General features: G+C 40.9%; 2 long non-coding RNA genes across 3 annotated transcripts in view; both read right to left on the reverse strand.

Moving 5' to 3' along the window:
• Positions 1 to 3946, reverse strand: part of LOC309438364 — a 28984-nt gene extending 25038 nt beyond the window's left edge. For both annotated transcript variants that reach the window (XR_014183774.1, XR_014183775.1), the window contains exon 1: positions 3473 to 3946. This is a non-coding gene — a long non-coding RNA (uncharacterized lncRNA). The remainder of the gene's footprint in view (positions 1 to 3472) is intronic.
• LOC309438363 overlaps positions 1 to 11182 on the reverse strand; it is a 118563-nt gene extending 107381 nt beyond the window's left edge. Inside the window, exon 1 of the long non-coding RNA XR_014183772.1 lies at positions 10915 to 11182. This is a non-coding gene — a long non-coding RNA (uncharacterized lncRNA). The remainder of the gene's footprint in view (positions 1 to 10914) is intronic.
• Between the last annotated feature and the right edge of the window lie 474 nt (positions 11183 to 11656).

Below are 11656 nucleotides of genomic sequence, written 5' to 3' on the forward strand. Positions count from 1 at the left end.
GTAGCATTGCTTTGTGCCCAGTCTAGGATGTCCCACACAACCCATTCCACACCAAAACCAAAGTAAAACGTAGTTAATCCTTCTATTATCAGAAGTGTAGCTTTTAAAAAACTTTATAGGAAGCATTTTAAATGACACAGGGAGAGGAGGTGGAGTCCTATGAAGAGTTAATCTGTTTGATCAAACATTTAACAAAACATTAAGAGCATCCAAGTTCCTTTTTATGCCAGGGCACATTCTTCAGATTACGTAAAGACATTACATATACCTATATTTTGGCATGGGTTATTGGCAGATCACCACCCTGAAAAGAAGGATAGACATCTTCTGCTTTCACTGTAAAAATACTCTGTGGTCTTGCTTAATAACAGTTGTGAGGAGCACAAAAATAGTCAGGGGAAAGAGCTGGGAGCAGGATGTACTGTCTCCTGGCATTCATCCTGGTACATGTTCCACAAAACTGCAGCTAGAGGAGCTAATGGCTGATGACACAGACACACGAGTGCTCTCCCTCCCATGTAGGTGGTATTAATATTTTTATCTCTAAACCACCTTTATCTGGTTCACAGAGAAATTTGACAGAGCCACTGAGCATCATACGAGCTGCATAGGAACTGGCAGGCTCTGGCCTGAATTTTATCCTCTGACCACAAAGTACGAAGAAGTTTAAAAGCTTAGGTTGAAATTTTTGTTAATGAGAAATCATTACAAGTGGGGAACACGAGATTGGGAGCATGCAATGCAGCCAAGCCTTGGTCCTTCCAACATGACACAACTGAGGCAGACCTGGCAGCAAGACATTACCCCTCTGCAAGACAAAAGGAAGGTCTATGGGAGCTGTGGGGGCACAGGTCTTGGGGCTTTGATTAGCAGACACATGCCCTGTCCTCCTGTCCAGGCACCCTATAGTCACTACAGTCTCAGTGATCAGTCGGTTCAAAGACCACCTCAGTTAAAACATCCTTGCACGGGCTGCTCGATGCACTTACTCAAAGCATGGTATGAACCACTGGTTTAACAACCACAGTGGCACAAGCATCAACCTTTCTCCAAGCAATCCATGGCACCTATCACCACAGAGACAACAATCAAAGCATTTAAGAAAAGCTGTAATGCAAGTTGTGTCTTTCTACAACTCTGGAATAGTATACAAAGTGAATAAATAGAAATTTTTAAAATGCATTTTTCTAGCTTTTTTTTTTTAATCCAGCTAACAGGTTTTATTTCAAATGCTGAAATCAATGCTAAAAGCATTTGACTTCCCCACATCATCACCAGATTTGAGCTGAGGTACTAGTACCACAAGAAAACCCCCCAAAACAGAAGAATTGCCATTTTGTCTTCTAGTACTATGAAGCCATAGTGTGATTCTCATCTCATGTATACCTGGACCAATTGTATGAATGCCACTCATGTAACTCAGACTGCAAAAGAACTGCCTAATTACTAGTGGAAGGGAGGTGCCTGTGCTTTCTCGGACATTTTAAGAATAAAAAAAACCAAAACACACCAAACAAAAAAACAAACAGACAAACCCCCCCCCACCCTCAAGAACAACAAAAACCCAATACAACAACAACAACAAAAAAACAAACCCCTCCACCCCAGTTTTGTAAAGATTATTGGGGTCAGAAAGTCATGTCATGAACGACACTTTAAAATAAAAAGCCATCTACATGATATTTTGAGTGTCTTGGTAGATTTAATTCCCTTTTCAAGCATCCTTAAAAAGTGAATTAGGAAATGGAGATTAGAGTGCAGTTGGCACAGGAAGAAACAAGAAAACAAAACAAAATCAAGTACTCATCTGCTATTGAAACATCTAATCTAAACCTTTTTATGGTTTTAAAATAGAAGCTATTTATAATACATGTGCTTTAATCAGCACATAAGAAACAAGCCAATAATTAAAAGATCAAAATAAAGGTTTAAACTCAAACATAGTTTTGCAACTGCAGTTATAGCCAGATTACAAAATTCCTTTCACACAATGCGCATAGCATCCTTTATACTTAATGACATTCTGCAGCTGGGGTAGTATGAATCTGAGTTCTTTCTGTTCCATGTTATTTACTTCTGCAAGAAAATTCCCCATGGCAACTGGCCAAAGGGGCTTGTCTCCTTAGTGTGTGAAATGTGAGCAGATACAAACTTGACACCATATTTCATCCCCCCGCCTGCCCTCATGTCTACATTCCTAACTGTAACTTAAGGGGTGGCACTGACCGTTCTGGGGTGGCAGGAAGCAGCTTATTCAGAAAGATAAGAAGAGGTGGAAGAAAAAAAATATTGCAATGCTTCAAGGCAGTTTCTGAAACTAGAGTGAGATTCTCCTCACCCATAATCAAGACAAGCTGAAATTGTGCAACAGCTGATTCCCTTCTAAAAATGTGATGTTTATCCCTTTCATTGACCTTCTAGAACTGTATTTATAATCTAAACAAAATTTTTTAAAAAGTAGAAATTTGTCAATACTTGATAATGGACATCTATACTTGCAGCAGTACTCTTCTCATTTACAGCCAATTTTCAGCAACACAGGTTGTTTGGTGTGGGGTTTTGGGGGGGGCTTGTTTGTTTATTTCTCTTCTTCCCTGTGTGGAAGGTCCATGAAAACACAGAATACTTCTGCAGCACAGTCTCCCAAAGCTAATTATGAAAGAGGCAATCTGGAGCACGGAGCCTCAAGCTGGACTTTAGAAAACAAGAGGCACCTGGGAAATGATGTGCAACTTGCAGAGACTCTAAATACACTCAGGCAAAACCAAAATTCCCCTAAGGACCTCAGTCAGCCGAGGGTGAAACAGTGACCTTGAACACGTTTACCCTTCTCGGAGCTGATCTGCATAATGCATCTTCTATTTTAGGTAAGGGATACCATCAGTGCACTTGCTTCCTTTTGCATCCTAGTTTCCACTTCAGTTCCTGAATGTACAGTTATGTGTAGTACAGACATCAGTAATGCTTAAAAGATGCCTAGTTAGCAAGGTACGTTTTCTGAGAAAGCTTGAAGGAGTCTCAAAATATTGCTATCAGCTTCTAAACACTCTGCTATCTGCCATGGCAAGGGGGATATGCCTACCTTTTGTGTGTTCCACACACTATCTCAAGAAGTTCAAGCTTCAGGCCACTCTAGGATGAATCCTGTGATTCCTTTTGGCATACGGGGTAGAATGCCCTTTCAATATTATTTGCAGACCCAAAAATGTCAATACCATGGGTGCAGTAACATTTTAATTAATTTCACTTGAAATTAGGATGTCTTACTTCGGTTTCAAGAAACAAGACTGAAACCAAAATTCTGACAGTCCAACTATGGTTTGATTTGTTGTTATTTTTGATTAAGAAACAAGAAATATTAAAGACTTTTTTCAATCCTGTGTGCTCTCCACGGAGCACGAGCAGAGGAACAAGCCGTGGGTGAAGAGGACACTTCATGTCAAGGGGACGTCACAGCAGTAGCTTTACTCACATGTCTGTTCCCCATGAGAGCTGGAGTCTTGTTCAGACTGGCTGCAGAGAAGAGGCATTCCAGGGCAGGGGTGCTGAGCTGGGCAAGTACATTGCACATCCACCAATCCCAACCTGTAAAACACTCCCTGGGGATCTTTCTAGCCCAAGCAAGTGAGAACAGATTAGTCTGTACACAAATCATGCCAGAAAAACTGTCACTGTAACAAGCCTCAGTCAAAATGTTTGTAAAGCTTAGCATTTTAATAATCGTTTAAATAAATGGAAAATGAGGATGGAAGTTCTGAAGAGAAAGCCAGGAAGCTGTTACCAGAAGAAGGAATCAACAGGCTAAAATCTGAAGGTTTTCCTCTGCCTATGCTAAGGCCTGCTACCAAAAATCTTACATTAATGTTTGTGTGACAGCTACTGGATTTGTGAGATGTAGCAATCGAACATGAATGTGATTAAGCCTGGTTGGCCTGCACATAGGACAAACAGAAATGCAAATGTCAAAGAGTGAATGGTAAATTGAAGCTCCCAAATTATTTTTATCATTTCAGTAGTCCTCTCCCCTCCCCTCCCCTCCCCTCCCCTCCCCTCCCCTCCCCTCCCCTCCCCTCCCCTCCCCTCCCCTCCCCTCCCCTCCCCTCCCCTTCCCTCCCCTTCCCTCCCCTCCCCTCCCCTTCCCTTCCCTTCCCTTCCCTTCCCTTCCCTTCCCTTCCCTTCCCTTCCCTTCCCTTCCCTTCCCTTCCCTTCCCTTCCCTTCCCTTCCCTTCCCTTCCCTTCCCTTCCCTTCCCTTCCCTTCCCTTCCCTTCCCTTCCCTTCCCTTTCTCCTCTCCTCTCCAGGAAGCCAAGCAGCAGTGCAAAGGGCTGAGCCAGCATGAAAGAGGACATCAAGTCCAGGATATCTGTACCTCTACCTTGTCCTACACAGCACAGTGGCAAAAGTTATCACCCACTGTTTTGATGTTGCCAGCAGTGCATTAACAGTGTGCCACAAGATTTGTTTATTCTGAGCGGAGAGAAAGGGCTGCTGCATTTTGTGTAGCCTGGTGAACACACTGAGCAGAGAGATGACTATGCAGCATCAGCTCCTAGGCATTCCCCAGGAGACAAAGGCAAGGATCCAGCCACTAACATGGAGCCCCAGCTCACTGGCAGAAGCTGGACAGCCTGGGCTGTCCATGGCCACTGTCATCCAGTCACAGCAGTGCCAGCTGATGGGGCTACAGACTCTAACCCAGCACCAGTTTCTCATCAATGCCCTTCTGCCAAGGGTTATTGACTCCTTAGATCTGCTGGATGAGCTGCTCCACTGGCCATCCCTAGCCTGTTTCATTCAGAAGCCCAGATAATTTAAGCAATTTAAATTTCGGTCTGTGCCAACCCAGCTCATTTTGACTGAAATTGGGAATTGGGAATTGTGTCAAGAGAAACACAACTGGCAGCACAGAGAAGTTTGTAGACTTTGGTAGGGACTAGTCACTGCAATTTGTGCAGGAAGCAGAGATTTTAAATCTCTTCAGCCATTTCAGCTGCTACCAGGAAAGGACTTGTGCATCTTCAGCCACAGGGACTAATTTTAACAAACATCATCTAACCACACTCCATAATGGTACATCAGCTGAAAACCCAGCGAGCACTATATAACTGCTGTTGGCTCTGAAACATTTCCAGCCCAGACCCTCCTGCTTCTTTGGCTGGAATGGGAGAGATTGTAGTAGTTACTCTACCACTTCACACCTGAGGAGGTCTTAACCAGCCAACTGGGACCCAGTTCTGCTCTTTCACAGTAACAAAAGCGTCAGAAGAGAGTAAAAAGAACTGATGGAAGGCTGAGGGAGAAGAGCAGAGGGGTACGTAAGCAGAGGAATCCTGCATCAGGGTCTAAACCGCATCTCTTGAAGGAACAGCATAGTGTAACAGTTCAGAAAAGGACAGGCTTATCGGAATTTACGTGATCTCACACATTGCAATAATAAAAGAACATTTTGAAAGAAAGAAAAAAAAGAATTAGGGACAAACACATTGTTCATCAGATCTAAAACAAGAATTTGGCAATACTAAGTCAAGTCAGCTGTTTCATATAATTTCAAAATAGATGTTTTAGTTTACTTTCCTCTTTTCAAATACTTCAGTTTTTCCCATCCCCAAGCACCATCACCCAAGTTCAGATAAAAGATAAAAACAGCAAACAAAGGGAAAAATAACAAAAAAATAGTTGAGGTTCAAAAGGCAGTTACTGTGTTAGAACATGATTTTGGCTTCTATTAAAGGGACCTGCTTTCACAGAAATGCTAATATGGCACAGGTTGGCACTGCTACATTCATGTCAGGAGAGCTGTTCTGATTTGCAGTACCTGAAGATCTGGTCCAACTAATTTTAGGCTCAGGCTCTGTGGGATCCATGTCTGTAGCACTGACATGAATCAGATAAATAATTTTTAAATACTGATCTTTCAGCTTTTTCAAAACAGCTTTCATGTTTTAAAGAGCTCTATCTTTGAGGAGGTGAAGGCTGTTGTTTTTTGGTTTTGTTTTCTAATACAGTGGATTTTCTAAAGGAGTTAGAACTTGGAGGGTGGGTATCATGGGCTTACCAAAAAGCAGCCCCTGTAGATGCAGATTCTGAGGAAAGCAGCAGGTACCATAGCATGTATTCTCAAAATTACTTACTAAATAAGTTAATTTTCTCCCTGTACATTACAAAGGGCTCTGATAATACAGTGCAGTGACTAGGTTTCCACAACTGACTTAAACAACCTGACTCAATGTACTGTGTGCTAGTTGTCCCAGTGACTTACACACAAAACTTTGCCTAAGTTCATGGTTTAACAGCCCATGTACCACCCTTCCAGTGCAGCTTTCTGTCCCCACATTTCACCTCCATTCACCACTTCAGTCCTTCCTTTGATTTCCTGTTCGTAACAGCCTGTGTTTCACATTCACTTCAGTACTTAGATAAGTGATGAAGAAGGACAAAGATGCTAATGGTCTCCAGAACAGAGGAACCCTGTTCTTTTCCAGGTAAGGCAGGACAGTGCCGTTCCAGAGACTCAAATTTAAAGCAAACTTTCACAGCTCCACAGCAGCAGTTGTCAGGGCCCTGCAAGCCAGGACAAGGGCAGGACTCTCAGAAGCATTTTCATTTCAAAGGGGATGAGGTACCAAAAGCCTCACACCTGGTCACCAAGGTGGGCCCAGTCCCAGGTGTATCCCTTGTTGGACACGTCTTTCAATAACTCCACTCCAGTTCACAACACTTTTACACTCAGACCCTGCCACCTTCGCGTGAGTTAAGCCCATCTAGATAAACAGGGACACTGAAGTGTGAGTAGACCCTTCTTACAACCTTCTTAGCTAACAGATTCAGCAAAAGGTAAAAAGCTAAAGGTCCTTTGAGGAGCTTTCACTTCCATTTATTAACCACTAGCATCATACTGAATAAGGACTCTTGCCTCTATTGTACTTAATTTTAAAATTATAAGAAAAAGAACAAACCTCCGGCGTGACATATTCTTTACCCTAGGCTTTCGCTCCTTTTCTAAAGTCTTGTTGATACTATTAGTTGCCATTTATACCATTGAGACCCATATTACCATCTACAAACTTGGCACCTCAGCAACCCATCCCAGATGAGCAAGCAGGCAAATCAGAGCTGAGAATCTTGTCTCAGCAACATCCTGCCAAAGAGCACTCAGATAGGGGAAACTAAGAGAGACACAGAAGATGGAAACCAATGGCACTCTCCCAGATTGCCCTTGAGAAATGCACTGGAGTTCAGGCATTCCCCAATTCCTGCTGTCCTTTGCTGGACTTTTTTCAAAGCAATCTCCCAAATTTTACACTGAGGAGGACACTATTATTGACAGGAGATCACAAGCAATATCAGGTTGCTGATAAATCAATAGAGGTGTCTGTTTGTAGAGTAAGATCTTCCTTTCTCAGCCCTTTCACAGTAGTCTAAAACTACACTCAGCTGTAGTAAGATTTCAGAGCATTTCAGTTCCTGTTCCCACATGCAGCACAGGAGTGCCTATAGAGCCAAAAGAATTCAGGCCAAACCACTAAGAGTTTGCTTCTTTAATAATACACACTTGACCACATACTGCTGGGCAAGGCATGTAGTCAGCTTTGCTTGTATCAGCTTACTGAGAAGACCACAGCCTTGTAAACTGTGAAGTTTCTTCTCGCACAAAATTGGGAAGGAAAGGAACTTCTGCTCATACTGTGCTGAGTAGAATTTTTTTTTTTCCCAAAAAAGGAAGTGTCCTCATAATAGTAGCATTGTTGGGTGTATATTTACTTCCAAGCTCATTAAGGCATTTGCTTTTCCTTCTTACATTACTTGTATCTTTCACCACAATCATGTTAGCAGTTGAGCAAATGTATTTCTAGCATTGAAGGAGCAGGTTAAATAATATTGTCCCCTGCTCACAAAAATATTCTGCTCATTTGGAACAAATCTATACTACAGCTCTCCAGCACTTCTCAGAATGAGAGGATATGCAAGTTCACAACTTTCCTTCTGAAAAGATAAGCAATTTTAGAGATAAGGAAGTAGCTACAACTATTTCAAAACTGTGAGCCTAGAGTTAGATTTCTAAGCTTAGTGTTTGCTTTTCCAGAGACAGAAAACTTTCATTATCAATTTTTGAAAATAGATATTCAACACCTCTGAATTTCAGAACTACTTTTTAGGTATTAAAGTTTAGTTTGAAAATACTGACATTTATCTTTTTCAGATTAACTCCAAGTCCTCCAGCTAAATTAAAACATAAGTTATCTACAAGTTCTTTATAGAGGCATAAACAAAAATGTTTCTCATAAGTATTTGTTCATATCTACAGATACACATGTAGTAGTTTGCACAGATAAGATGGAGGCCAATTATCACTCAGTACAACTGAATATTTAACAAGTAGTATAAAAAGAAAGATCTGTCAAAAGAAACATTTTTAAGAAAGTGACCAAGGAATATGGTACCTACCTCCATTGTTCCCCCCATCCAGCCAATCTCAAAGATTGCTCTCCCTAACAAAGTCCTTTATTGAGGCAAATAAATTTCTGAGACTTTACAGAAAATACAACATAACAATTTAACTCTGGGGATATTCTTATTCTGGATAAAAGGAGTTTAATTAAAGTCTAGCTTAAATTTCCCTTACAAGAAGAGATTTCAAATGATTTATGAAAATTCTGCTTCAGGTATCAGAGTAGCAACAGCCCTGTTACAATCCAAATCCCACAAATGACAAGTATCAGCTCAGTCTATAAACTCAACCTCTCATCTTGTTGTTCCAGTACAGATTGTTCCAGTTTGGCTGCTTCCTGAACTTTAGGGCTTGGAAGAATGAAGAGCTTAAAAGCAGCCTGAGCATATGCAATGCATTTCAAGCAGCCTGAGCATATGCAATGCATTTCACTTGCCTTATAAACACCGTGCATTTCTAGAAATTAGTTAAATTGCATTTGAATGCAATATTCTGGTAAGCAAATGCAAAGCATCATTCCCATATGTAATATTCACTCTGAGAGTGATATTGAAACACATATGTCCTAGCACCATGAGAAAGCAGAGCTACATGCCATGCCAGATTGGCAGGTTACAGAAGTTTAACATTGTATTGGTGGACATACTTGGGATCTAGGATTCAGCCCAATGTATAGCAAGATTTTAGCAGGAAGATGAACAAGATAGGGAGATAGTTTGCAGAAATATGGTTTAAATTTCTCCCAAGCCCACAGCACCTTCTGAATCAAGTTTTGGTACGAGTCAGTATCCACATTTCATGTGATAAATATCAGAAATTGCTGTTTTCATAGAAGGATTCATTGCCCCTTGGAAGATCACCAATATGGCCATGAACTGCCAAATCTAGGGCAAAAGTTCAGCTTCCCATCATGCTCCTATGGTAATGCAGCTCTATACTTGCCGTCTACAAAGAGTCCGTGTCAAAATGCATCAATCCACTGTACCCTTGTGAGCATGAGGAACAGTTTTCCTTTGTCAGGTTGCTTAAATGCTAGTTTCTAAGAATAAAAAACATTCAAGGCTCACACTTATTTTCTGCTTTTTAATGGAAACACCTAAATAATTTGTAATCTTAATTAGTACATGAGAGTATAGTAAACTACAAGGAAATGGAAGTTCCAGCATAACGAAAGCAGCATGTGTGGAAGATACAAACAACTTGATTCAGTAAGCATGCAAGGCACTGAGGCCTGTTTGTCACCAGATCTCCCCCAAACTTCCCCCTGGAGTGAAACTCAAGAAGCATGCACGGCCAAAAGCATGTCAGGACTTGGTAGGGAAGCCAATACTAGAATAGCTGTGGTAGTAACAGTGTTCCACATTCATGAAGATCTTGGGTTACCAAGATAAATTCAGCTGCGAGACTCACCCTTGTGCATTCTTAACCCCTTCACTGCAATGTGCCTTCACACAGGGCAGTGCGGGGGGAACACTAGGAGCCTCTGGAAGGGCTGTTTCTTCTGGTTGACAGTGATATATATGCTACCATTCAGATTTAATCTTTTCAGAAATTTAAAAAGTCTTATTTATGAGGTAGTTGATATTGCTGCGGTTATAAAGTCCTTGGCCATTAAATCATAATAATGCGATTAAGAGAGCTATTTTCCTCATGTATTAAGGCATAAGACCTCCTCATTGCAGTGTCCCCAAATGCAAAATCAAAATAATAACAAAAAATATGCTTATACTGCTTCCAGGTCATTCTTTGAAAGCTTTCACTTCCTTCAGCTAAAAAACAGTATCATTTGAGGTAATGCCTTTCTTTTCTCATTTCTAGATGCTAGCTGCAGTGCTAACAGGCAGGCATCTCCGATTTTGTTATCTTTTCAATCATAATATTACAAAATTATTATTTCAGGGTTGCCAGTTTTACACTAAATTGAACCTGTAGCCTTCCCTTTCAACAATATATTAGTGCAAACAATACTGAGGAAAGTACGTTCCCTCACTGGCACATGTCATTAAATTTCCTAATTTAAAAATATATTAAATAAGATCTAATAAGTGCTTGACTGTGTGCATATAACTATGTTCAAAAACATCCTTTTTGTACTTGTTGCACAAGAAGTAGATGTAGTGTAAAGTTTGAAAAAAGACTTGATTTATTTCTTTCTCCTGAATTGGTTAGCAAGAAGCAGAGGAAATATTGCAGCAAAGCCTAGCAATACAATACTTGGGTTTAAAACCTATTAAAGTATAAAATTTCAGCCATGTTTCTATCAAAATTCAGACTCTTGTTCCGTTCTTGCTCTGCTGGAATTTTGTGATCACTCTGTCAGCATCAATGCCTCATCTGTACCATGGGGATCCATAAATAGTTCCTTACATGGCAACAGAACTATAGGAACAAGGCCATGAATTTTGGGATAAATTGATTAACACATATTAAAAGGGGACATGTAAGTATTGAGACAGCAAAACTCACAGTAAGTACGGAGATTTGTGGTCCGCTGAGTAGGATACACAATTAAGAGTCAGATTTATGCCGGACAACTTGCAAGAATAGAGAGCATCCAAAGCTCCTGTTGTCTGAACTTGTGGCTTCTTAGCAAAAGTCTGGGTGTTGAGCACATAGCTGTCTTTCCAAACAGCTTTTCTAAGGCTGCAGAGGGAATAGCCCTGTTAACAGATTGAAAGCGGCACCACGTACAAGAGCTGGGAAGGCCAGCTCGATCCGAGCAGCAGTTCTTCCTTGCTCAGATCCAAGCACTCAGGCTGAATCCCACTCTGAACTCTTCACCTCCTCTCCAGCACGCTTCCCCTCTAAATATAAACTGCACTGCTGACATGATTGCAGCTGGCATTAATCTTTTCAGATGTTTTCCACGTTGTCCTTGGTTTTGTTTACTATGTCAAATCACGGGAAATTCTGATTTAGGCAGCAAAGAAATAACAGAAAAATGTATGTAGATGGGAAAAAAAATAGATTAAAAAAACATAGGAACCAATGGATGGGTGTGGGGAGTCAGGAAAAGAGATTCATAGAAAGCAAGTGATCTGATGAGCCTGAAGTAAGCTGAGCTAGTAATGCTAATCTGAAACATTAAATATCCTACAAGTGTTAGAACCTCTTTCATCTCTAATTGTAATAGAAACAAAACTGCATACTGTGAACAAACATCTTTGCACCAGAGATCTTTGAACTCAGTTACGCATTAACAAACTAT

The sequence above is a fragment of the Streptopelia decaocto genome (genome assembly GCF_964273445.1).
Source record: "Streptopelia decaocto genome assembly, chromosome: 3".
NCBI classification, from domain to species: Eukaryota; Metazoa; Chordata; class Aves; order Columbiformes; family Columbidae; genus Streptopelia; species Streptopelia decaocto.